Source organism: Rhinolophus hipposideros (assembly GCF_964194185.1).
Source record: "Rhinolophus hipposideros genome assembly, chromosome: 5".
Classification (NCBI taxonomy): Eukaryota; Metazoa; Chordata; class Mammalia; order Chiroptera; family Rhinolophidae; genus Rhinolophus; species Rhinolophus hipposideros.
This window is the reverse complement of record NC_138051.1, coordinates 1,187,254-1,214,964: the sequence shown is the minus strand read 5'-3', so window position 1 is coordinate 1,214,964 and position 27,711 is coordinate 1,187,254. Positions and strand designations below refer to the sequence as shown.

The window sequence follows — 27,711 nt, the reverse complement described above, 5'->3', positions numbered from 1 at the left end:
TGGATGAAAATGTAAGCAGAGGCTTGTGGGAATCTGACCCTGGGCTTAGAATTTGCTAGAAGCAATAGATGCACAGTATTCACTTTAGAGTTTGCAGAAACTTTATGCAATGTAACTGCTGCATGTAGTGAGAACTGGCAGGATGTGTGTGTAAAACGTGCTGCTCTTAGGAATCACCCTTGTGTCAACAAGAAATGCATAGCCGTCTTTTCTTGTTGAGAAATACAGCCAGTATTTCTCAGAAATAGCTGCCTGTTCTAGATCAGATGGGTGCTTCCATACTCCCTACGCCCGCAGGGAGTTCCTGAAATGGCGTATTGAGGAAACGCAGGTGAGTCTCACTGACAGCATCTGTGTGCTGGTCAACAGCGCAGTGAGCGTCACGGTTGTCAGCCCTGTCTGTGGGCCGCCAGTTCCTGCATAGCTCGGTGTGATTCTCCTCAGCAAGCCTGCAATGTGTTCAGTCCTTCTAGCAAAATGTGTCACAGTGGTGTTTATGTCTGAGGGGATTTCATAATCGGACACTAGTCTTTGTGCATTCATATCTGTCAATTTGCTTGGATACAACAGCTCAAAAGGATGTTTTAACCTTTCATTCACAGATGTTGGTTCATACCAGTAGGGGTGTTTTAAAATGACAGGTCTTATGCAAGAGTGAGAGTTACCCACATATTATGACACAACGCCAGTGATATGTTGAAAATTACCATTCAACTCTGTATCTCAATTTTTACCGTTTGCAAGCCTGGGAATTGGCATTTACAGAGTCAAGGACAAAACGACATAAAACTCCATGCAAATGACTCTTAACACTCGAGCGTGTTCTGTGCATCTGCTTTTCATCCTCTTTCTTCTTGATATAGAAGATGTGCCTTGGGTTGTTATTATCTTATACAGATAGATAGTTAAGTATGTAAAATAAAAATGACACAGACCTCCATTTGGAGGCACTTCTTTTGGGATGGCTTGTTTACTTGTGCTGATTATGCTTGTCACTTGGTCCTCTTCTGACTGACTGACTGGCCTTCCAGCTAATGGTTTTGAGAGCAGGCGAGTGTTCTCTGTCCTTGCTGCAAGCAGTAGATTCTGTGTCGTTCAGTGTAGTTCAGAGATTACAGCAATTTTTCCTCTCCTTGTTTTTGGTGGATGACCTTAATACTCGCTTTGTATATGGGAATGCCTCATGCCTTCTTCTGCAGTAGGACTAGTGTGTTCACGTCTCAGGATTCATGTTCTTAATTATCCTGCATTCAGGAAACAAAATATTTACAGTTGAATTTCTCTCTGAATTCCACATTAAGCTTACTATATTTTCATTTTCCCCTGCTGACTTAGAGTAACCTAATATTCTAATATGAAATATTATTTAATAAGATTAGCCCTTGACCTAACTGAAAGAGAGAATCTATGTTATTCCAATTTCAGTAAATTACTATGCTGTATAGAAATATGTTATCATTTCAGGATCTTATGTAAAGTTCTTCAGTACATGCTAATTAAGTGAGAGTACCTTCTTAAACCTACAAAAATGCAGGGAATTAGCTAAAGGATGAAAAGATCTTTCTAAACTAGCATCTCTCTAATGAAAGTGCAGGGTAGTGTCTAGAAATGGGAACTATACTGTAGTTTCACAGAAAAGTGCACAGAAGTCTTTAGTGATTTATTGCTTGTGATCTCTAAATATCTTTGTAAGGATGGCTGTATTTGTGAGTTTATATGTGCTGTTTACTAGCCCTTCAGCCTCGCCAGACATGTCTCCTAAATGTCTTCATTTCCATCTCTGTTTTACTCTTCGCATCCCCGAATCAAGATTTTTCTCCAAAGAAACAGCGAAATCCATCCAGTTTCCCTTCTCACTGGCTTTATATGTATACATTACTTGCTGCTTTGTCGATAGTTTGCTTAGTTTCATTTTTGTTCAGTTTAAGGATAAAATCGGATGACATGTGTAAAATATCTAACATACTGCCTAGTACATAGTAGGTGCTCATGAAATGATATGATTTTAAAAATATTTCTTGTCAAGTCATGGAACTGGATAAAACATAATAAAATCTCAAAGTAAATGACATGCTTTCCAGCTGAACAAAATAAGTGACAAACATTTATACTCTATAACATACTATTACTGAGGATACAATGCGGATGAAGTCCTCATCTCAAGAGGAATTAATTAGGCAAAGACACAGCTTTTTCCTTCTTGTTTCTGTCTTGGGTTCTTTTCTTTCCTCTTCCTTCATGGCTCCTACTGCTTGTTGTGATGATGTGTGTGAGTTTAGTGGGGTAGGGAAGTACATACTCTGGATAGACTTCCTAGAGGAGGTGGTTCTGTACTTGAACCTTTAAGGACAGGTAAGATTTTCCCATGCGTGGAACGGGTAATGTTACACTGGCAAAGAGAACACCATGAGAATACACGGGAATGACAGATAGTTCAGTATGGCTGTGGTGTGAAGTGGGAGATAGAAAATGAAGCAAAAGAGATAGGCAGGGGCCAGGTCACTGAGGACTTTATATGTCCTACTGGACATTATTTTGTGGGTGAACTTGGACTTTATTCTGTGGATAATAGATAGCCACTGAAAGGTTTTACACATGAAGCTTTGATATAAGTTAGTGCATGATGTTGTCAAGTTTTCATTTTGCAGTGATTGTTTTGGCACTAGTATGGGAAGTGATTCTGAGGGAGATCAGAGTAGAGGTAGGTAGACCAGTTATGTTACAAATTTGGTCACATTAAGAACATAATGACCTGGATTTGGATTCTATTAATAGGGATGGAGTTGAGAAAGTATACTTGGTAAGTGGTTAGAGTAGAAATCATTAATACTTGAACACGACTGGTGAAATGTGAGATTATTGTCAGACTTTTGGCTTGAGTGTCTAAGTGCCTAGGAAAAGATGAACTGCTCAGTTTTGAACTTACAGTGTTTTCCTTATGGTATATTCAGGTGGAAACATCCAGAGAATGCTGGGATATAGGACACGGAGGCTCAGGTAAAGGATGGGATTAGGGGTGTTCATGTCCCCCGGTCCTGGGGGAGCACAGAGAATGTGGGTGGAGTATGAGACGGGCAGACGGCTGAGCTGTGAGGGCAAAGGAAAGAGAAGAACCCAAGACAGAAATGAGAAGGAAAAAGCTGTGTCTTTGCCTAATTAATTCCTCTTGAGATGAGGACAACTTCATCCGCATTGTAGAGTAAACTGCCACTTATTTTGTTCAGCTGGAAAGCATCTCATTTACTTTGAGATTTTATTATATGTTTTATCCAGTTCCATGACTTGGCAAGAAATATTTTAAAAGTCGTATCATTTCATGAGTACCTACTATGTACTAGGCAGTGTGTTACTTTATACATGTCATCTGATTTTATCCTTAAACTAATCCTACAAGGGTAGGTTTTAGCATTTCATTTTGCTTTTGAACAACCTGAGGATAAGAAAGATTAAGGGATTTGCTCAGCTTTTGCACACATCTGTATAACTCAGCTTTCCACACCCATCTCAATGTCACACATCTATATAAATTTCATTCTTTAACCACCACTGATGATCAATTATGTGTTGAGACCAAAGGACCATGTGGAAGTCTCCTGTTTCCATTGCGAGAGTTACTATAGCCCAGAGGCACTGATTTATATTAAATAATCACGGTCAGTCTTACGTGTAGTAGCACAGCAGTTGAACCCACCGTTCCTGAGTGCAGTAAGGCTTTAATTAATTCTTTTTATTTTCAAGGGCCACTGTTTCTCATTTTTCTATTCGTAGTTTGCATTAGATTGGTAAATTGCTTAAGATTCTAAAATCCCGTTAAGTTTATTATTTTGAAAAATTCAAAAACACGTTGCTTGGAGTTTACTAACAGATTTTAGAGCTTCACAGGAAACATGCTGGGTTTTATAATTCAGCTATAATCATATGCAAAATATGCATGTACGCGCAGCTTTCTGGGGGTGTGACTCATAGCTTTTATCAGATTCCATAGTTTTGTGTACCTCACCACTCACCTTCACCCAAAAGATTACCAGCTACAGTTCTAGAAGTATTTTTTCATAATGCATTGCTTTACCTGCATTGCTTCGTGCAGCCCTCTGCTGAGTAGTTACATCTTCTCTAACAAAGGTAATGTGTTTCATTGAAAGTAATTTTTTGAGGTAAGGTTGCTTTTTGGCTACTTAAAGTTATAATACTTTCTATATGAAAACACATCTTCATGATTTTATCACTTAAAAACAAGTCTTTTGAATGGGTAAAAGTTTGACTCTGCCTTATGGTAAATTAAAGAATGCTTGGTTTTAAAGTGTGATTCAAATTATGTTCACTAATATGTATCATCCACTTTGCACCTCCCCATAGGAAAAGAGCAACTGTGGTCCATTTGTAAGGGAAGAAAAGGAAGAATGACAGAATGCCTGCAGTTGGAGCCACTTGAACTGGGTTTGTACCTTTACTTTTCATAATGTAACAATTTATTCTAGTCTTGAATCCCTTTTTATCAATCTCCTGCCTTATTCCAGCAGCAGATTTTATAATTTTGTACCTTGTGTTCTTTTGGAAGAGACAAGGATGAATAAGACATGCCTCTTTCAAAGTATTTACAATGTCTCTGTGAATATGAAAGAGAAAATGATGAAAACTCAGTAATAATAGTCTCATTTTCAGATAAGAAAGTTTGAGAGGTTTGGTAAATTGTTCAAGGTCAGAAGCTCTTAGATAGTCAAGCTGGGATTAGAACTCAGATTTGTTGGCTTCAAACCCCACTTGCCTTCCATTATGTCACAATGCCCTTCATTTCATTTAGGTTTAGTTGTACAACTGCTGATAACTCAAGTTGAGGACCAGGACCCCATATATTTAAAGAATTTTTCTGATAAAGTAAAAGGAAAGGGAAGCATTCTCTATTCCCCATACAGCTGAAGAGGTTAGAGAAGGGAACTAATATTGTAGAATACTTAGTGTATGCCAGACACTGTTATAGGGCCTTGCCGTGAGGTAGTTCCTTTGATTGACAATAACTAGATGACATACCCTGTTTCCCCAAAAATAAGACCGAGCTGGACAATCAGCTCTAATGCGTCTTTTGGAGCAAAAATTAATATAAGACCGGGTCTTATATTAATTTTTGCTCCAAAAGACGCATTAGAGCTGATTATCTGGCTAGATCTTATTTTCGGAGAAACACGGTACTTGGTATTATCCCTGTTTTAGGGATGAGGAGACTAAGACACGGAGAAAGGAGTAAACTGCCAGGATCACATAGCTAGTTGCAAAAGCAGAGTCCAGACCCTTTAGTGGGAAAAGGTATTTACGGTTACCTCGTGCCTGTTGACTTAGAATGGAATATTACATGAACCAAAGGAATCGCTGCACAGTCTCACCTGAGCACCTTTAACTGTGAACGTTCTTAATTGGACTGTTTACAGTGAAATCATCATCACCAAAATAGTATTTCCATCTTCTTAATAAGTTTTTCACTGTAACCAGTTTAAGAGGGTAGTTGTTTAAGGTGTGATAAAGAGAGATTTTAAATTCACAAAGTAGTGACCAGCATCGTGTGACAGAAGGGACCTGGAGGCAGAGCCAGGCCCAGTCCTTTCTGCACCCACCTCTCTTACCGACTTTTGTCTCTACGAGTGTCAGTCTTTTCCTGCAGCTGAGTTCATTGTTCCCTGAGTCTCTTGGAACTATAAAATCATCCTATCATTAAGTAGATTTTTATGCACTTCAAATGTAAATATCAAGGAATATTTATAGATGGGAAGTCTTTAGAGATCACCTACCTGCATCTTCCCATTTGACAGGTGGAGAAACTGAGACCCTCACATATGTATGACACTTTAAACATTCAAAGTCTTCTCATATACATTGATCGCATACAAGGTGCACCACAGTCTGGTGGATTAAATATTTTCATCGTCAAAATATATAAGGAATTCAACAACAAAAAATAATCCAATTAAAAAATGGGCAGAGGACCTGAAGAGACATTTCTCCAAAGAGGACGTACAAATGACTAGTAGACACATGGAAAAATGCTCAACATCACTAATCATCAGAGAAATGCAAATAAAAATCACAATGAGATATCACCTTACCCCAGTCAGAATGGTTATCATCAACAAGACAAATAGTAACAAGTGTTGGAGAGGCTGTGGAGAAAAAGGAACCCTCATACACTGTTGGTGGGAATGCAGACTGGTGCAGCCGCTATGGAAGGCAGTGTGGAGGTTCCTCAAGAAATTACAAATAGAATTACCATATGACCCAGCAATCCCTCTCCTGGGTATCTACCAAAAAATTTTGAAAACATTTATACATAATGATACATGTGCTCCAATGTTCATTGCAGCTTTGTTTACGGTGGCCAAGACTTGGAAACAACCAAAAGGTCCTTCGATAGATGAATGGATAAAGAAGTTGTGGTATATATTCACAATGGAATACTATTCTGCCATAAGAAAAGATGAAATAGTGCCATTTGTGACAACATGGATGGATCTTGAGATTATTATGCTAAGCGAAATAAGTCAGAAAATGTAGAGAACCATATGATTTCACTGATATGTGGGATATAAAGCTGAAAACAACAAAGAAACAAGACAAACAAATGAAGAAACAAAAACTCATAGACACAGACAATAGTTTAGGGGTTACCAGAGGGTAAGGCGGGGTGAGGGTAATAGATGAGGATAAAAGGGATCAAATATATGGTGATGGAAAGAGAACTGACTCTGGGTGGTGAACACACAATGGGATTTATAGATGATGTAATACAGAATTGTACACCTGAAATCTATGTAATTTTACTAACAATTTTCACCCCATATACTAATAAAAAAAGAAAAAAAGAAAAACATTCAAAATAACAGGCATAATTTTGCCAACATGAGTGCTGGTTCAGACTTTTCAATAGCAAACTATAGAAGTCTGATGTGATAAAGGCAATAGGAATCTTGTATGCCCCTATAATCTGAGGCCTGGTTATTCCAAGTAGGGGAGGATGCTATCTAAAGATCATCTACTTAGAGCTAGTAACTAGGGTCAGTTGTTCAGAGCCTATAAGAAGATCACATAAAACCAATTTTTAGTAGAGAATACTGAAAGTTAGCTCATACTAACTTTCTAACGCAAGATTTATCAGGTTGGTGCAAAAGTAATTGCGGGTTTTACAAGTATTTTCAATTGCAAAAACCGCAATTACTTTTGCACCAATGTAATAGAACCCACATGAGTGCATAGAAGTATTTTGTGTCCCTTGTTAATTCTGAGATAATAAAAATTTAACAGAAGCATGAAATAGGAATAGGTTTTAGAATAGATAGTGCCTTTGGAGAACATTTAATTATCTCCTTTCATTTTATGAAGAGAAACCTAGAATGAGAGATTAAATTACTCAGCATCAACTAGGGAAGACAATAGTAGGACTCAAATAATCGTTTTCTTATCTATCAAATAATTGAAGATGGAACTTAGGAAGTTGTGATAGGAAACGACTGTTTTTATTTTTATTGTTTTAAAATTTCGCATTAGGTAAAATTGACTTTTTTATTCTGTGAGCTTTAACCCATGTGCAGATTTGTATGTGACCACTACAAACAGTAAAGGTAGTCTTGTCACCGCAGAAATGTCTTTCGAGCTGTCTCTTTTTGTTCACATCCTCTTCTTACACGCAAGCTTTGGCCACCAGTGGTTTGTACTCCGTCACTTTAGTTTCAGGATGTCATACAAATGGAACTATTCACCATGAACCTTTCTGTGCATGGCTTCTCTCTCAGGTGAATATTTTTGAGATTCATCCACGTTGTGTGTATAAGTGGTTCATTTTCTTTTCTGAGTAGTATTCCATTGTACAACCACATGACCATTTTAGTCATTCACCTGTTAATGAACATTTGGGTTGTTTTCGTGTTTTAGCTATTATGAGTAAAGCTACTATGATCAGTTTCTTTAGAGAAAAGTAAAAATTTAATTAAACATATCATAGAGACACTGCTAGTGAGCTCCTAAAGTAGTCACAAAGTTAATTCACTTTCTGCTTTGAAGTAATTATACATTCACAGGAAGTTGCAAAGATGGTACAGACAGGTCCCATGTACCATTCACCCAGGCTTTCCTATTACATCTTATGTAACTCTAAAGAAATTGCAACACCAAGAAACTGACATTGGTATAAAGTGAGTTTATAGTTGTTTGGTATTTTATCACATATGTAGATTCATGTACCTGAAACTGTAATCTCACCATAAAGATTTCTCTCCTTCTACCCTTTTATAGTCATTCTCAGTGTATCTATCAATCTATCTATGAGGTGTGATCAAACAATACGGTGAATGTTTAAATTAAAAAAATGTATTACAGTAAAAGGCACATTGTCATTAATCCCCCTCAGATTATTAAAATACTCCCCCTGGCTTCAAACACACTCATCCCATTGTTCTTGCCACTTTCTGAAGCAGTTCTGGAAGTCCTCTTTCATGAGTGTCTTTAGTTGCGCTGTCGTGGCTGCCTCGATGTCCTGAATCGATTCAAAACATTAACCTTCCGTGGTCATTTTGACTTTGGGGAAGAGCCAGAAGTCACATGGGGCCAGATCCAGTGAATAAGGTGGATGAGGACACACCGTAATGTTTTATTGGACAGAAATTGCCGTACACCAGAAGCGGTGTGTGACACAGAGCACTGTCATGATTGAGGATGATTTATGACACACTTTGAAACACACCTTCTCTCAACCGTAGATCACACCTGACTGACTGCACTGAACAAGTTGAAACTTGTCACACACTGTTACTAAGGTTCGACGTATTACTTCCCGTATTGAAGATCCCCGCCTTTCCGTTGGATGGCACTCGGCAGCAGCATTCACCATATTTTGTGATCACAATGAGGAAGGCTCCGCGTCACACATCACTTCTGGTACAGAAATTTCTGTCAAATGCAAACATTGCAGTGTGTGCTCACCCACCTTTTTAAGCGTATCTGGCACTGTGCGGCTTCTTGCTCTTCCCCAAAGTCAAAATAATTCAGGACATCGAGGCAGCCACCACAGCACAACTAAAGACACTCACGAAAGAGGACTTCCAGAACTGCTTCAGAAAGTGGCAAGAATGATGGGTAAGTGTGTTCGAAGCGAAGGGGGTAAGTTTGGGAATTTTCCAGATGAGGGGGTTAATGGCAATGTGTCTTTAAATGTAATAAATTTTTTAAGTTTAAATAGTCACCGTCTTGTTTGATCACAACGCCTATCTATCTATCTATCTATCTATCTATCTATCTATCTATCTATCTACCTACCTACCTATCATCTATCTATCTATCTATCTATCTATCTATCTATCTATCTATCTATCTATCTTCTATCATCTATCCATCATCTATCTATTTCGTGTATCTCTCTCTCTCTCACACACACACTCACCCCCTCCTCTCCATCATCCCTCACCCCTGGCAACCACCAGTATGTTCTCCATCTCTATAATTTTGTCATTTCAAGACTGTTATATAAATAAAATCATGTCATGTATTACCTTTGTTATTGGCTATTTTCCATCAGCATAATGCCTTTGAGTACCATCTGAGTTGTGGTATGTATCAGTAATTCATTGTTTGTTTATTGCTCATATAGTATTCCATGGTATGGATGTACCAGTTTGTTTAATCATTAACTTATTTTAGGACATTTCAGTTGTTTCTAGTTTGGGACAATTGCAAATAAAGGTAATTATGGATATGGTATTTTATTTTTTGTTTTCCATTTGTCTCCTTTGTTTTTCATTTATCTTTTTTCTTTCCTGCTTTCCTATGTGTTACTTGAATACTTTTTAGAATTTCATGCTTATTTACTAGTGTTTTTAAATGTATCTCTTTGTATGTTGCTGTATAGATTGCATTATATATTCATAATATCATGATATATGCTTAATATCACAGTCTTCTGTACCATAGTACTACTGGCACTGATACATTTTACTACTTCAAGTAAAGTGTAGAAACTTGACCACTATGTCTCTTTATCTTCCTTGGGCTATTATAGAAATATGTTGTTTTATTTCTAAATGTTTGGGAATTTTCCAGATATCTTTTTGTTATTGATTTCTAATTAATTCCCTTGTGATAAGGGAACGTACTGTGTATAGTTTCGGTTCTTTTAATTTGGTAAGACTTGTCTCTGGCTCAGTAGATGATCTATCTTGGTAATTATTTCATAGACAGTATAAAAATTTACGCTTTGCTGTTTTTGGTTGTAGTGTTCTATAAATATCAATTCAGTTGACAGTACTGTTCAAGTCTTTTTTGTCTTTGCTGGACTTGTAGTGTACTGTTCCTTCAGTTACTGAGAAAGGAATGTTAATATCTCCAATTGTATTTGTGTACTTGTTTGTTTCTTCACTCAGTTCTGTCAGTTTTTGCTTCAGGTATTTTGTAGTTAATTATTAACTATTTTGTAGTTAGTTTTATGAATTATTATGTACAGACACATTTAGAATTATTTTATCTTCTAAATGAATTGACCCCTTATTACTATGAAATTTTCCTCATTATGTCTGATAAAATTTCTTGTTTAATCTTTGAGCTTGTCTGACGTTTGTTAAGATTTCGATTTGCATGCTGTATATTCTATCCTGTTACTTTTAACCTATTTCCTTATTTTAGTGTGGGATTCTCATAGACAGCGTATGTTTTGTCTTGCTTTTTCAGTTGTCTTTTAGTTGGAGGATTTAGACAGTTTGCATTTAATGTATTTATTAACATGTTTGAGGTTAAATCTACCATCTAGCTATTTGTTTTTTTGTTAACCCTTCATCTGAATTTAATTATGGTTTTGGATTCCATTTAATCTTCTTTGTTGACTTATTACATTATTGACTTAATTCTGTTTATTTTAGTGGTTACTCTAGGATTTATAATATGCTTCTTTAACTTATTATATTCTATCAAATAATATTATACAACTTCTCTTATAATGTAAGACCTTTGCAACAGTATTATTCCATTGTCTCACAGTCAGTTTTTGTCTCTGAAGTTCATTTTGGGTATTATTTTGCTATATCTTCAAGTTCTCTAAACGCTTTTTACTGTAGTACATAAACTACTGCTTATCGCAACCTGGTAAACATTTTCATTTCAAATATATGTATGTGTGTGTATATGTATACACATATCTTTAGAAGTTCTATGTGTCTCATTTAGAAAACTCCCCATTTCTCTCTCTGCTCTGTTGCTGTTTTTATTTACATCCTTAAATATAGAACATAGTTATCAGAGCCCTTTCAGTGTCTTTGCCTATTAATCCAGTCATGTTTGTTATTTTTGCATCTCTCTGTTTATTGACTGAAATTTTTCGGGTTATGGGTCACATTTTCCCACTTCTCTGTGTGTCCAGTAATTTTTAATTAAATGACAGATATTTGTGAGTTTTACATGTTGAGTTCGTGACATTGTGGTATTCCTTTAAAGACTATTGGACTTTTTCATGACAGGCATTTTAAATCGCTTATTAGTTTGATTGTTTCTAGGCCTCTAGGCTTTCGGGCTCCTTTCAGGTGGGTTTATATTAGTTTTTATTTTAGGGCTACTTTCCTCCTGTTTCTCTGATGTGGCCCTTCTGGGGTCACTATTGATTGCCTTGGATATTTAATGAGGTTTTTCCATTTTTGCTACAGGAACTTGTTGAAATCTTGGCCCCATATCAGCTCTGAAAATCCTTTGTCTTACAGCTTCCTGGTAACTGCCTTTCCTTAGAAGTTGTTGGCTGGTCTCAAGAAATTTTACCCTTTTCATGTACAGGTTTTTATTTAGCTAAATTCTCAAGGGAACCCTCATTTAAATTACTGGAACTCTTTCCCTCCTCTCTGGAACTCTGCCCCATAAATTCTAGCCACCTTGGCCTCCTTGCACTTTTTCTCTGTCTCCTCAAGTCAACAAGATTGCTGGGCTCTATTTGGGTTGTCTTCCTCCTGGGCTGGAGTGGTAAATTGCCACTGGTAAATTGTCAGACTCATCTTATTTTTACCCCTTTTTTCAGGGTTTTCTGTCCTGCAATGCCTATGTCTAAAAATAGCCCTTTCCAATATTTTATACTGTGTTCCAGTTGTTTGCAGTGGGAGGATTACTCCGGACCTGTTACTCCCTCATGGCCAGAAATGGGAGATAATTATTCTACAATGAGTTTTAATGCTAACACCTTGGCAAAATTTTGAAGTTCTCAAGCAATTATTTTTGCTTAACATTTAACCATTGATTCACTTTTTCTTCATATTGTTATAAATGATCTTGTGTCGACTATAGGAACTATTATTTATTTTTCAATTCAGAGTCCATTACACTTCAAATCAGAAAATAATTTATTATACTTAATAAAGTTCACAAGTCAGGAAAATGGATTTGGGAGTATATAAAAATTCTCTCAATATAATAGGCTAGTCGTTTTAAATATAAAATTATTACTTAACAATTCATTAAAAGCGTGGAAGACTAATATACTAGTGAGTAAGGACTAAAACAAACCATTTGATCTAGTGCTTTAAAATATAAATCCTATCATTTTAGAGTATAACCATGTTGAGACGACTTTGTATCAGGAACCAACAAACATTATCTGTAAAGTGCCAGATAATGTATATTTTATACTCTGTGGGTCATAGGATCCCTATCACAGCAATCAGCTCTGCCTTTGCAGGACAAAAGCAACTATGGACAGTACATTAAAAAATGAGCCTTGTTCTGATAAAATGAGGCTTGTTCTGATAAAACTTTGATTTAAATTTCATATAAGTTTTATGTCTCAAACTATTATTCTTTTGATCTGTTTCCCAACTATTTAAAAATGTAAACTCTGTTTTTACCTTGCAGGCCAAACATAAACAGGTCAGATTTGGCCCACGGGTTGGACAATCCATATGATTAAATCCATATGATTAAAAAACTCCCAAGTAAGCTGTAGGATTTCTAGTAGACTAGAAATATTGTGTTGTAATTCTACACGATATTTTTATTTGAACTATTTTCTATTAAATTAAACAGCAAACTAGGTGAGATCACAGAGTGCTGAGTCTATAAGGCTTTGACAGATTTTACAGTGTCGGGTTGTATTGGGGGTTCCTCAGCCAGGGGTAATTTGGGCTAATGTCTAATTTATCTTACACCCAAACTGGCACTTTTTCTTTATTTAATTATGCAAGGTTAAATTCCTTCTTTCCTATTTTGTTTTAATATGTCTATCTTATTAATGTTTCAAAATGAGCACATGGATCTGTGTCCTGAATTTAGTTATTTTGTGATGAAGTTGCCTTGGTTCTTATGAACAAAAAGTCTCCCAACATTACATCATATTTCATGTCAAGCTGTCCCCATTTACAAGGTGTAGAGATTTTTCTCCTTAGTTCACAATTTTGAGATTACAGCCTCGTTTGTTGATTACCTTTGCTTCTATAATGTCTTCCACATAGCCAGTTAGAACACAAAATCTATTCCTAAGTATATTCTCTTTATTCTGATGTAGCTTAGCATACTGGTCAGGCTCCTCTTCAGATGCTCAGAATTATTCTAGTATCTGCAGTAGTGTTGATATACACAGTCTATGATTGTGTTTGGTGTGACATCCATATAGCTAGTTAAAGCCACACTTCTGAAGAAGGATTATGTAGTTCACACTCTATAATCATAAGTGTACTTTCCTGTTTTAAGGTGTATAGTTGAAGTTGTTCGTTGGCAATAGGCAAAACCCAGCGCCACAGACGGCGTAGAACAGAGGACTCCACTTTGCGGCAATGCCGCGGTGCAGCACGGAGTACAGTAGCAGGCGGCATGACGTCATACACTCTGCATCTCAGAGAGCCTTCCTTGATGCATTATCTGAAATGGCATCTCCACCCTTCCAATTTTTAACACCCAGTTTGATTGTTTTCAAGGCATTTTTCACCATCTGAAATTAGCTTGTTTACTTGTCTCTTTCTGTACTACAGTGTAAACGCTGAGAGCAGAGATCTTGCCCTCCTCCTTCTATCTCTACTACTCAGAACAATTGCCTTTCGTATAGCAGGTCCTAAGTACCTAATTTATATATAGTTGGCAGGATGAATAAATGAAATTATGTTTAATGCATGATTTGTAGAAATATTTGATATGCTATCATATATGGTGAATCACAAAGATGGGATACAATGAGTAACTTTACCCAAATTTGTTTCACCACGAAACTACTTTTTCTTTAAGCATTTAACTGTATTAGACATTTTAAAAATGTGATAGGGTCTAATAATACATTTATGTTTTTAATTTATATTTTGTAACAATTTCAAATTTATGCACAAGTTGTTAGAATAGTAGAAATAGTATAAAGCATTTGGAAAAAACAGTTTTGGGGGCTGAGAGGAAAGAATGCATATGGATTATAGGAGGATAATAGAACACAGCATTACGAGAGAGTAAGGAGTTTTGTCACAAGCTAAACACTTACCCTTGGGAAATCACTTAATTTTTCTATCACTGTGTACTTTTCGAGGTTACCAATATTTGTATACCCATATATTGAATTTTTCATATTCAAAATTCACACTGAAATTGGCATAAATTACATTTTTCTCCCTTAAAGACTCTTGATGGAAAGAAGACTAAGTAATCCTGCCACCGTGTGTGTAACCCTGGGCATCACATTTCGTCTGTATGTTGATGATATACGTCTATCCTTGTATACTTCTACATGCCGCTTAGCGTTGTTATGTGCCCATGACATGAAGTGGCAGATGCAAACACTCTGAGAGCAGTGGGCGTTGTTGTCACCATTAACAACCCGGCTGTGTTGCAGTTAGATGCTGTTTGATGGTGTACAAACAAACACTTCCTTTTTCAAATGCTTTTCTGTTGTCTTAAAATTGATTGAAAAGGTTTGATTCTATAAGACGTAAGCACCATCAGGAATCATTTAAAAGTAATCACATTTATCTTTCTACTTAATTCCTCCAGTGATTTTCCTTGTATTTGGTGATATAGAGAAAACAAATTAGGGGTTGGGTCAGTTTGAACATACATATACTTGGTGCCCAAGAGTTAGGAATAGATAGAAATGTATTAATTTAATTTAGCGACATTTTATATACCAAAGTACAAATACGTTTCATACTTGAGCCTAAAGTAAAACTGCAAGGTGGCTAGAGAAAATTTTGCGTTCGGAGATACCTACTTTTGTTTTACAAAGGCTGTATTAAAGTTGAACATTGACTTTCAAAATTGGATTTTTATAAACGTGAAGTAGAGTTTAATATTTCTCGTTAGAGAAATGCTTTTATATTTGTAGCCAAAAAAAGGGGAGGTATACAAGGACAGTAAATGAAGTCTTACAAAGTCTTAAGTGCATCGTTGCTAGTTTGATTCTTGTAAGTTACTTGGTTCTTACATATAACATGGATAATTCCCGAGTATGTAAGGCTCTGTCCATGTCTCAACCTAAGTAAAGAAGTTACTTATTAAATGAATGAGACTAATTATTACTCTTGAGTGAGGATTAATTTAAGAATATTCTACAAAAAAATATACAATGTATTTAAAACTAGTTTACTCCCCAGTTTAGCTCTATTTTATTTTATTTTATTTTTCTTGCAATAAACATTGCTATCTTTAGAAAATAAGGTATGAGAGGCAAAGAAGAGAGGACATTCATCTTGGAAAGTTCCAAAGTACTTTGAAATTTTAAAGGAATGTAATGATAGCTGCTCAAATTACCATAATGGATGAAGTACGTCAAATTTAACTGGTAACCAGAATTCTCATATCATGTTACATTTCCACCAAGAACTTTAGATGACTTGAAAGGATTTCTTTTTAAATTTGAATATTTGCCTTACAACTACCAAAGTAGAGGTAAAGCTGGTAATTTTATAACTTATTTAGCATCGTCAGGTTTTTAGTTTGACCCTTTCTGTGTGACCCTAATATTGATCAAAAGAAATGTTGGGTTTTTTGCCACAGGTTATGAACTTTTAGGAATAGATAAGCTTATTTGAGTAAGAATGTGGCATAGGAATAGTATACTTACAGATTCATCCTTCACCAAATACTTTTTTTTTTTTATTTCATAGAGATAACCCAGGTAATATAAATGTTAGTATCCTATGACATACACAAAGGTGTTTGAGTCTTGTTTTCTGAGCTGTATGTCATGTTGTTTTTTAGTTTCCTTACTTGAGTTGGTCTCTTGATCTTTTCCCCTTCATATTTGCTATCTTATTTTTATTTAATCTCATCTTTCCTTTTTCTTCTCAGGAATTTAGAGTTGTAAAAGACTCAGAGATCTAGACAGAAAAGGAGATGGAAAGTTGAAATGATTATAAAATTATTTCTCTGTGTGAAATTATTAGGTTGGTGCAAAAGTAATTGCAGTTTAAAAGGTTAAAAATAACTGCAAAAACCGCAGTTACTCTTGTGCCAACCTAATACAAGGACTGTCACAGTTCAAGTGGAGTGGAAAGCAATTATAGGAAAATTTAAGATTCCTCATTAGCCTCCCTAAATCTCCTTGATCTTAGTCCAGAATTGTTTGAGTACATGTTTTGTAAAGATTTGAATGTTTGCAAATTGTTTATGGCCCCCCTTATGAACAGTTGGGCCTCTTTTTCATTAGAAGTCTATTAATTTGATTTTGAGGGATAATTCTTTGCTTGAGTCATTGTGTCTTGGGTACAACTGACTAAAACTAGATCTTTGCTGAGAAGTGCAGGAGATGTGAAAAAAATCAATCTAATACAGTATCAATTACTAGTCCTAATGATTATAAGGAATGCGGGACCTATTTCAAGGAAATTATTCAAATTGACGTGTAACTCAAGAATAAATAATATATTAAAAAAGAATGTTCTAATTACTGTTTCCTGTGCTAGCATTAACCTTGATTTTAAAAAATAACATCGAATTTTAAAAGATTCTCCAAGTAAACCTCTACTTATGGCATAATTAGAACTTTTCCCTGTTTTTGTCACTACCAGCCATTTGTCACTACCAGCATTTAGACATTTTAAAATGTCTAGTACATACCTTCTAGTTATTAACCATTAAAAAAAATTAAGTGAAGTGGAAGAAAGTTACTCTTGAAACACAGCAGAAGTGAAAGTGTGGAGTGTTTACTTACACAGGTAGGATAATATGTAGAAAGCCCCCAGACTTTCCTGTCTTCTCCATTAATTATCTAAGTTTTCTTTACCCATTTAATTATATCTGATTTTATAATCTTATATAACCACAGTTTCATTAATGAACCCCAAACAAACATTGTCAAAATTTTTACATGACACTTTACCACTCCTTATTAAACTCTTAATTCCATTTAAATCCACCGTCTCCGGTATTTTTGGTAACTGTAGATGGGATCGTTGAAATCCACAGATAGTGGGTATTTCTAATCATTAATTTACCGTTTTTTTTACTATCAAATTTCTTTTCAGTGTTATAATATTATCAAGGAATAAATTAGATTAGGCCTTGACCTCTCTACAGAACAAAAGAACTGCGTCCAGCCCAGTTCAGAAGTCATATAACTCACATCCATGAGGTATATAAAATTAAAAAAGACCGTCTGCATTTACATATTTAATTGTTCTGGCCCCATCCAAGCTGAGTGCCTCCAAAATCTCACATCTACTGTGGCATTTGAAGAGGAAAGGGAATCAGATTTCTGTTTTGCAATTAACAAAATTTCTAATTTGTACAATTTGAAATTTAGGTTTCTAATAGTGCAGTCATGACTGCTTTGAGGAGGCTAAAATTTAAAAGATGGCATTGTAGCTATATAATGTTAGAGTTGAATGAAACACCCCGTTTTATCTTAAGTTCATTTCATTAGCTTACAGTTATGGTTCTTGGGGGTGAGGGAGTATATTCCTGCAGACAGCAGGACTGCTCTGAGCAGTATGGTGTCCGTCTGGGATCTTAAACTCATGAAGCATGACAGGCCTTTAAAGCCTCCTCGGCTATACCTTCATTTAGGAAGACGGTCCTTATTGAAAGAAGCCTGTGTGTAAATTGCCCAGACAAAAAGGAATTAAAGGTAATAATAATAATGTGTTTTGAGTGGTTACCACGTGGCAGCTTTGGGGTTAGTGTTTAACATGCATTAGTACCAGCTCTATTTGACACAGGTCCTATGATTAAGTGCCTCCATTTTCCATATGAGGAAGCACATTCTCAAAGAATGTAAGTAAATTGCCCAACATCAGGTTGTCAGTTAGAGGTCGAGCCAGGTCTCTGACTCCAGAGCCGGAGCTCTTAACCAGGAGTTTATTGTAGTTTACAGGTATTCAGGAGAACTTGTTGAAGCTGCTTCTTTACCTAGTGGCAGACAAGGAGAATGGCTTACTGTTAGCAATGTTCTCATTTCAGCTTTGTAACATTATTCTCTCTTGAGAGACACATTATGTTTCGTTGCAGCATCACTTTCATTTTGTCAGTAGTTTATCATTGTTTTGATTATGTTCTTAAAGTATTACCATATAATAGAAGAAAGATGACGTCATGTACTACTGAGTAACGGTTAGGTTCTGGATGGTGTCAGCAGCTCTGCATTTAATTTGAGAGAGTAAATTTATTTATTTACTTAGAGGACAGAGAAAGATGATGGAGAAATGGGGGGGAAACGCGACACTAACATCTTTGCACAGCGGTCCCCCTTGAAGTCTTACTTGCCTTTCTCTCTTTACTTTATCCCCAGAAAATTCTTCATTGTTTTCCAGTCTCAGAAACTGTTATTATTACTAAAACCCAAAATAGTGATGAATCCAGAGACCAATTTATTTTAAGGGCAGAAAATTTCTGTTAAATTTACATATAGTCCTTTTCAAATAGGTACTTATTTTAATTGTAGGAATCAAAGTACATTAGCCTATCATCAAGTTTAAGATGATTAAACCTACATCAGGACTCAACATATTAAACATATGAATTCTCCCCAAAATGATGTATAGGTTTAACTCAATTCTTAAAATCCCAGCATGAGTTTGCACACATATATTTATTTCTACAAGTTTATATGGAAAGGCAAAGGAATTGGAACAGCTGAAACAATTTTTAAAAAAATATCTTTTAGGTATTTCTTTTTTTAAGATTTTATTGGGGAAGGGGAACAGGACTTTATTGGGGAACAGTGTGTACTTCCAGGCCTTTTTTCCGAGTCAAGTTGTTGTCCTTTCAGTCTTAGTTGTGGAGGGTGCAGCTCAGCTCCAGGTTCAGTTGCCGTTGCTAGTTGCATGGGACACAACCCACCATCCCTTGAGGGAATCGAACCGGCAACCTTATGGTTGAGAGGACGCGCTCCAACCAACTGAGCCATCTGGGAGCTCAGCGGCAGCTCAGCTCAAGGTGCCATGTTCAATCTTAGTTGCAGGGGGCGCTGCCCACCATCCCTTGTGGGACTCGAGGAATCGAACTGGCAATCTTGTGGTTGAGAGCCCACTGGCCCATGTGGGAATCGAACCGGCAGCCTTTGGAGTTAGGAGCACGGAGCTCTAACCACCTGAGCCACCGGGCCAGCCCTAAAACAATTTTTAATAAAGAAAAATAAAATTGAAGGAATCAGTCTACCCAATTGCAAAACTTATTATATAGTCACAGTACTCACAATTGGTATTGGCAGCAGGATAGTCATATAAATCAATATAACAGAATAGAAAACCCAGAAATAGCCACACACAAATATAGCCACCTGATTTTATTTTTACAAAGATGTAAAGGCAACTGAAAGGAGAATAGATTGTCTTTTAATGAAATAGTTCAGGAACAATTGGATATCAGGCAAAAGCACCTCAATGGAAGCCTCATACCTTATACAAAAATTAACTCAAAATGGATCGCAGATTTAAATGGAAAGTACAAAACTATAACACTTTTTAGAATGGAACTCTTAGAACCTGGGGCTTGGTGAAGAATAATTAGATATGACATCAAAGCATGATCCATAAATGAAAATAAAATTGGTAACTTGGACTTCATCAAAATGAAAAACTTCTGCTTTGCAGAAGATGCAGTTAAAAGGATAAGAGAAAAGATTCGTATGTAGACTATATAAAGAACTGTTAAAACTCAACAGTTAAGAAAACAACCAAATTCAAAAATTGGCAAAAGACATGAAGAGACATTTCACCAGAGGATACACTCTCTTTTAATATTGACAAAGGAGCACACGAAAGGATATTTAGCATCACTTGCTATTACAGACATGCAGACTAATCCCATGGTGAGTTACCACTACATACTTGTAAGAACAGCTGCAATAAAAGATCGTAGCACTATGAGAGGCTGGGGATGACGCAGACAAGCTGTATCTTGCACACGCTGTTGGCAGCGATGTAAGATGGTGTAGACGCTCTGGAACATGACAGTTACTTGCAAAACTAAACATCAGCTTACCATATGGCGCAGCGGTCACACCCTGGGCATTTATCCCAGTGAAATGACACTCACGTCCACAGAAAACGCACTGATTGTTTATACCAGTTTTGTTTATAGTAGCCCCAAGTTGTACCAACCAAAATGTCCTACTATGGATAAGTGGTTAAGCAAACTGGTACATCCATACTGTGAAGTACTGTATCAGCAATATTATAAAAAGGAATTAACTGTTGATACACGCCACAATTTGGATTCATCTCAACAGCATTATGCTGAGCCAAAGAGCCAGTCTCAAAAGGCCACCTACTCTACGATTCCATTTATATAGCATTCTTGGAATTACAAAATTATAGTGATGGAGAACAGATTAGTTGTTGCCAGGGGTTTGGGAAGGCTCAGGGTAGCTGGGTGGGTGTGACTACAGAGACAGCACAAGGGAGAGCTTTGCAGTGGAGGAATAGTTCTCACCTCGATTGTGGTAATGGCTGCAGTAATCGACATGTCATAAAATGACACAGAAATAATACACACATTGTACTGAGGTCAGTTTCTTAGTTTTGATATCGTATGATATTTATGCAAGATGTGCGTATTTGGGCACAGTTTTTAAAGGGTACATGGGGTCTCTATGTACTATTTTTCCAACTTCCTCTAAATCTCTATTTCAGAATAAAAAGTTAAGAAAAATAACCCTGTCATAATTAGTAAGGATGATCCAGAAAATTCAGTCTTGTAAAATGCAAGGTCATGCTACCTCTGTGTTAATGAACTAACTGGTGCGAGCTACATGGGGACCTGGTTAGGAATTCTGATGGTGCAGCTCTGAGTTCCAGATTTTCCCTACTCCATCTGGTGGCAATTGTCTTGTGTTAAACATTCTCTAGGGCATTTCCAGGTCTTATGGCAGGCTGGTAGCCATCCAGGACAATGCCATTGATTCCAGGCATCTTCCAGTGAGCCAACTATTCCATGAATCTGATCTGAGCAGATTGGGCCAAAAGAGTCCCAGGGACCCTGAGCTCCACTCTCCTGCTTCCCTGGTTGAGCTCCACTCTCCTGCTTCCCTGGTTCCTGGGGGGCATTGCTGGCTCTTTCCCACCAAGTTTCTGTCTCCCTTCCACATTGTCACTCTTCTCCATCATAGGAACTGCAGCCAAGCCCCATTTGCAAGCAGTGGTTGGACGAACTGTTGCAGCCGATTGCATAATATCCAAATATATATGAGCAACTGTTTTACTTATTTATAACAGTTTTTCAGTTTGTTTAGTGTATCTTAATGAGATTTTACTTAAAAAAGGAGAGTGTTTCATGTCCCTCATAAAGAACTGTGTAGTGAGGAATAGACAAAGGAGAACAAGAAAAGTTATTTCATTCTTGCTTCCTAAACCAAGGGCAGAAAAATTTAAATGACCTTGTGGAATCTTTAGGAGAGAATATTGAAAGACCATCTGTGTTATATTCCTACTTTTTGGTGGGAACATCAACCTACCTGACTGGTAGAGTAATTTCATGCCATTTTACATAGTGACACATCATATATTTAGTTGGGAAAAATATTATTTGCAACAAATGAAAAAAAATTAACTTACTGCTAACATACATTTATGTGTTTCTATAGATTCTAGCTCTCTTGCTGTAAGTGTGTCATGGAAGGTGCAGGGCATACACAGAAGGGTACCGGCCAGGTTCCGTCCTCGGGCTCACTACAGAGAAGCAGCCTAACGTATGAACAGGCAGGACAGCAGTACATCCAGCACTTCACAGAAGTAGGAGCAGAGGGCTGTGACAGTGCTTCTCCTGTTTGGGGAGGGGAGAGAAGGTGTCCCAAAGCACAGAGGTATTCTTTGTGCTGAATGTTACTGGATAAATAGGAGTTGACGGCCAGGGAATGAGCCAGAGACAAAGAATTCTAGGCAAAGGGAATGATGTGCATATACTTACTTACCTCCTCTAGGGGAAAGAAGTCATGGACTTTTAAAGTCTAAGAGGTTATCCAAGGTATTTGATTCCAACATCCTTGCTTGACATAAAAGGATATGAAGCTCCTGGAGACAAGTGTACTGGCCTAATGTTACCGAGACGTTAGAATATCGCTGCAAGTATGTTTTCGGACTATGTAGACTCGAATATATTTTGGTCTGATATTACTCTATTCCAAGAAAAGGAGTTTCCTCATGTTTTCTTTGTTTATAAGTCTGCTTTACTTCCAGGCTAAAATGTAAACAGGTATTATTTTTATTTTTTTAAATTTATTATGAAAATTTCCAAGAATTCAAAAAATTCAAAATAATATAGCAAACATCTATTATCTCACCACCAAAAATTAATTGAATCTTAACATTGTGCCATTCTTGCTAAAATAAATAAAACCACTTAGGAACAGTTGAAGTCTTTGGATCACTCTCCAATTCCATTCCTATTCTTACTTCTCCAGAGAAAATGCTCTATAAGGTTGGTGAATATATATTCGTATATGTGTATTCATAAGCAATATGGAGTGTGAATGATGATACACTATATATATTTTGCACCTTTCATTGGTGTGTGATATTCATTTCAATGTATTTTTCATATGAACTTAAAATAAAATAGAGTGTAGAAGGGCAGGTGACATATGAGATCTGACAATTACGTTCACAAACTCATCCTAGAAAAAGTGCTACATACCTAATTGCTGAATATCACTCCGGTCACCTTCCAAGTATTCCACTTGGGAAGCTATGCACCAATGCCAGCGTCTAGTCCTCCCTGCAAAGCAGTTTTGGAACTCTTTTTCTCAAATGGCCATCATAGCTGTCGTTGTGCTACCCTTGATGTCCTGAGTGTCATCAAAATGTCTTCCTTTCAATATTTCCTTTATCGTTGGGTAAAGAAAGAAGTCATTGGGGGCCAGGTCAGGTGAGTAGGGAGGGTGTTCCAATACAGTTATTTGTTTACTGGCTAAAAACTCCCTTTCAGACAGTGCCGTGTGAGCTGGTGCATTGTCGTGATGCAAGGGCCATGAATTGTTGGCGAAAAGTTCAGTTCGTTTTCACCTAACTTTTTCATGCAGCTTTTTCAGCACTCCCAAATAGGAAACTTGGTTAATTATTGGTCTGATTGGTACAAATTCATAATGAATAATCCCTCTGATATCAAAAAAGCTTAGCAACATCGTTTTGATTCTTGATTTGGACTGACAGAACTTTTTCGGTCGTGGAGAATTGGCTGACTTCCATTGTTCATTTTGACGCTTTGTTTCAGGGTCGTCTTGGTACACCCAGGTTTGATCACCAGTGATAACATGGCCCAAAACATCGTCTTGCCTCTCCAAAAGGTCTTGGCAAATTTCAACCCGTCTTTGCTTTTGTTCATCAATGAACTTCTGGACCCTTTTTGCACACACCTTTCTCATGCCAAGATTTTCAGTTCAGATTTTCCTAACTGTTTCTCTATCGATGTTTACTTGCTCTGCTATGCTTCTCACAGTCAGCCGACGATTTTGACACACAATTCGATGAATTTTTGCAATGTTTTCATCAGTTCTGCTCATTACTGACCGTCCTGACCTCTCTTCATCAGTGACGTGTTCTCTCCCCTCAGAAAAACATTTAATCCACTTGTACACTGCGGTTTTCTTCATGGCATTATCCCCATACACTTGGACTAACATGTCCCTGATTTCACTTCCACTCTTGCCCAGTTTAACAAGAAATTTAATGTTTGTTGCTCTAATTCAAGCTCAGACATTCTTGCGACAGGACACAAAAACATCCAACACCACTCAGCCAGACACATCGACATGAACACAGCTGTGAGACACTGGTGTACTAAGGTTATGAAACCTTACCGAGCTGTGTGTACAGTGCTGCCAATGTAAGTGCACGGTGGCGAGTTCACAAACGTAATTGTCAGACCTCGTACTATAGTTGAGATTTGCTGTAGTATCATGGCTCTGTTCCTTGTGTTCTCTCCTTGCTACCTGAAGTGCCATTGTCTTCTTGTTAAATCCTCATTGTGTTTTGGAAGAATGTAATTCCATCATTCAGTGGGTTTTCAAATATGTTTTTAAAGAATTTCATAGGGAAAACAATTATTCCTGTGGGCTTACATCTGCTTTCACAGTAGTTTTTAAAAAGTCTTGACTACTGAGATAATTGTAACAGAAATATTCTCTAATAGAGTCAGATGACCAAGAAATGACTATCTCATGGGGAAAGATTCTCCCTGACACATGCATTGCCAGCAAGACAACAGTGTTGTGCAGTAAGAGACCAGGCGTGCTATATGGAGAGAGTTAGCCTCTGAAACACCGCATGAGCTGACCCAGGAAGAGAACTGTATCTAGACTTTGGGTTGTCTAGAAGTCCCCAGTGCCTGGCCCTGGTGTGAGGGGTGATGGCGGCAGAGACAGGAAGCTGCAGCAGTTGTGAGGAGATGATTACTGGGGGTGTTGGGAACATATCTTTACCCTTTGAGTCATGGTGCCAGCTATAATTAGCAGTACATGTTTTAAGTTAACGGCAATGAGCCGGAAGGCCACCAGACATATGAGGCCATAGATGAGCCCCTTATTTCTGTTACTAGAAGGGAAATTCACCAACCAGCCTTATAATAGTGGAAAACTGGAAATCTGTAAAAACACTCGTAATAGACAAGCCAGTTATTCCAAATCTCACTGGTACTTTAATTCTGAAGTAATTGTCCCGATGTAGTAGCAACAGAGGAGGGAGGATAAACAGATTAGTATTATTATTCTGGTTTCTATGTTTTGAAGATTAATAATTGTGGCACATAGTTATAGGAAAGGTTATCTAAAATTTCCAAATTGTAAAAATGAAAGGAAATTTTTGATCCCTAAGAAATTCATTTATCTTGGAGTCAGTCCCAGCTTTTGTTTCCTTTCATTGGTGTGTCATGTAGAAAGGAAGGAAAACATAAAACGCCTGGTGCTGTCAGCACTGTCTGATGCCATGCAGTGTTTGCTGTGTACCTGTGCTAAGGCTCGGGTATATTGCACAAGAAGAATGTTTAAAAGGAAACGACGCAGAGTCTTTGTTTGGATGCAAACTGGGGAAATGCACAGTCATTATCTTTATTTCCAGATAGATTTCTTAACTAGTATTTCTTCTGTTCACCATTGCTTGTCTGCCAAGAATGGAAAATCACCAGGACTTCTGGAATCTCATGCACACCCTCCCAAAATATCATCAGGCAGGTGTCCAAGTTAAAAAAAAAAAAAAGGAGGTCCAAAGTTACCAACCACAAAGAGGGATTACACCACATTTACGAAGGTGGCAAGTGTTGGCAAGGATGTGGAGAAATTGAAACCTTTGTACATTGCTAGTAGGAATGTGAAATGTTTCAGCTGCAGTGAAAATGTTAGATGGTCCCTCAAAAAGTTAAACATAGTATTACTGTATGACCCAGAGATTCTACTTCTAGGTATGTACCCAAAAGAATTGAAAACAAGGGCTCAAACAAATATTTGTACATAAATGTTTTTATAGAATCATTATTCACAATAGCCAAAAGATGGAAAAACCCACATGTCCAACAAGAGATGAAATATGAACAAAACTCTGGGCCAATAAATTAAAAAGCTTAAATGAATTGGAAATATTTGTTGAAAGACTCAAATTACCAAAGCTCTCAAGAAAAGACAGACAACCTGAATGTATTAAAGAAATTGAATCTGGAGTTTAAAACTTCACTAAAGAAAACACCAGGCCCAGATGCCTTTTTTGGCAAACACAACCAAGCGTTTAAGGAAGAAATAATTATTCTCCACAAACTTAGCCAGGAAATAATAAAGAATACTTCCCAACTCTTTTTTTAATAAAGTCAGTATTGTCTTGATATTAAAACAAGCTAAAGATACTACAGTATTTAAAATTACAGACATAGACACAGAATTCCTAATAAAATATTAGCAAATCAAAAGCAGCAATGTGTAGAAATGATAATACATTATGACTAAATAGACTGGGACTAGAAGATCATTTTAATCTTCAGAAATGAGTCAGTGCCATTCACATATCAACAAATGCAAAGGAAAACACACACTTGATGATCTCAATGGTTAGATGCCGCCTCAATTCGTGACACAGAGCTGTCTGCAAACTAGAAACCGAAGGTGTTTCCTCAGCCTCGTAGAGGGCGAGTATAAAACCTTGCAGCCAACATCAGATGAGTGATGAAAAACTGAACACTTTGCTCATAGGGGGACAAAGCCAAGGTGTCAGTGCTTTACTACAGGTCAGAGCTAGTTCCATAAGGGAAGAAAAAAATGAAAGGAATGTAGACGAACAGAGGGAAATAAAGCTCTCTGCATTTGCAAATGAAATAATTTTCTATGTAGAAAATCCCTAAGAATCTACCCAAAATACCTGTTAGTACTACTGCTAAGTAAATTTAGCAGTCATAGGATTCAACATCATTGTATAAAAATAAATCATATTTTATGTACTAGTAGTTAATTAGAAATATTAAAAAGTACCATTTACAATAGCACTATAAAACAGGAAAAACAGGTATAAATCGGATAAAATATGTGTAACATCTGTGTACTGAAAACTTATAAAGCACTGATGAAAGAAATGAAAGATCTCCTTAAAGGGAGAGAGATACTGTGCTCAACTCTTGGAAGAGTCAATATTGTTAAGATGTCAATTTTCCCAAATTGTTCTGGAGATTGAATGAAATCCCGATGAAAACCCCAGCAGGAATTGTTTTGTAGCAGTCGACAAACTGATTGTAAAATTTATTCCAAAAAGACAAAGGAACTGGAAAAGCCAGAACAGTTTGCACACAGACACCGTTGGAGGACCGAGACCACGTGGTGTCCCGATTTAGTATAAGAGCAGCAAGCGGACGTGTACCGTCGCTGAGAGGCGGCCCCGCCCACAGCCAGGCCGCGGCCCCGCCCCGGGCGCTGGGGGCCGCGCCTCCTTGGAGCACAGACGCAGACGCCGCAGAGACGGAGCCCCCCCTCCCACCCCCCCACCCCCCCCCACCCCCCCGTGTATTGTCCGTGGGGCTTTGACAAAGATGCAGCAGCAGCCCAGCGAAGGATGATTCGTCTTCTCCACGAGCAGTAGCGAACATTTAGAAACACAGCTAAAGAGAAGGCACAGGTCGTGGCGCCCCCTGGCCGGGCCGTGGGTCAGACGGGCGCGGGGCGGGGGCGCGGACCAGGCGGTGGCCCGCAGGGACGGCCGTGGGGAGACGCGCCCCCGCAGCACGGCGGCCGGGGGCTGCGCAGCGGGCCGGGGGCCCGGCCTCGGGAGCCGCGCGCAGTGCTCGGCCTCCCTCTGTCCCGTGCGGGACGCCCAGAAATTAGGGATTTGGTAGCTGAAA

General features: G+C 37.6%; 1 protein-coding gene across 3 annotated transcripts in view; it reads left to right on the top strand.

Annotated features, from left to right (window-relative positions):
* Positions 1 to 27,711, top strand: part of PEAK1 (pseudopodium enriched atypical kinase 1) — a 406,475-nt gene that overhangs the window by 176,228 nt on the left and 202,536 nt on the right. For all 3 annotated transcript variants that reach the window (XR_013993428.1, XM_081049469.1, XM_081049468.1), the window contains exon 3: positions 4,357 to 4,437. The gene's annotated coding sequence lies outside the window, so the exon portion shown is untranslated. The remainder of the gene's footprint in view (positions 1 to 4,356; positions 4,438 to 27,711) is intronic.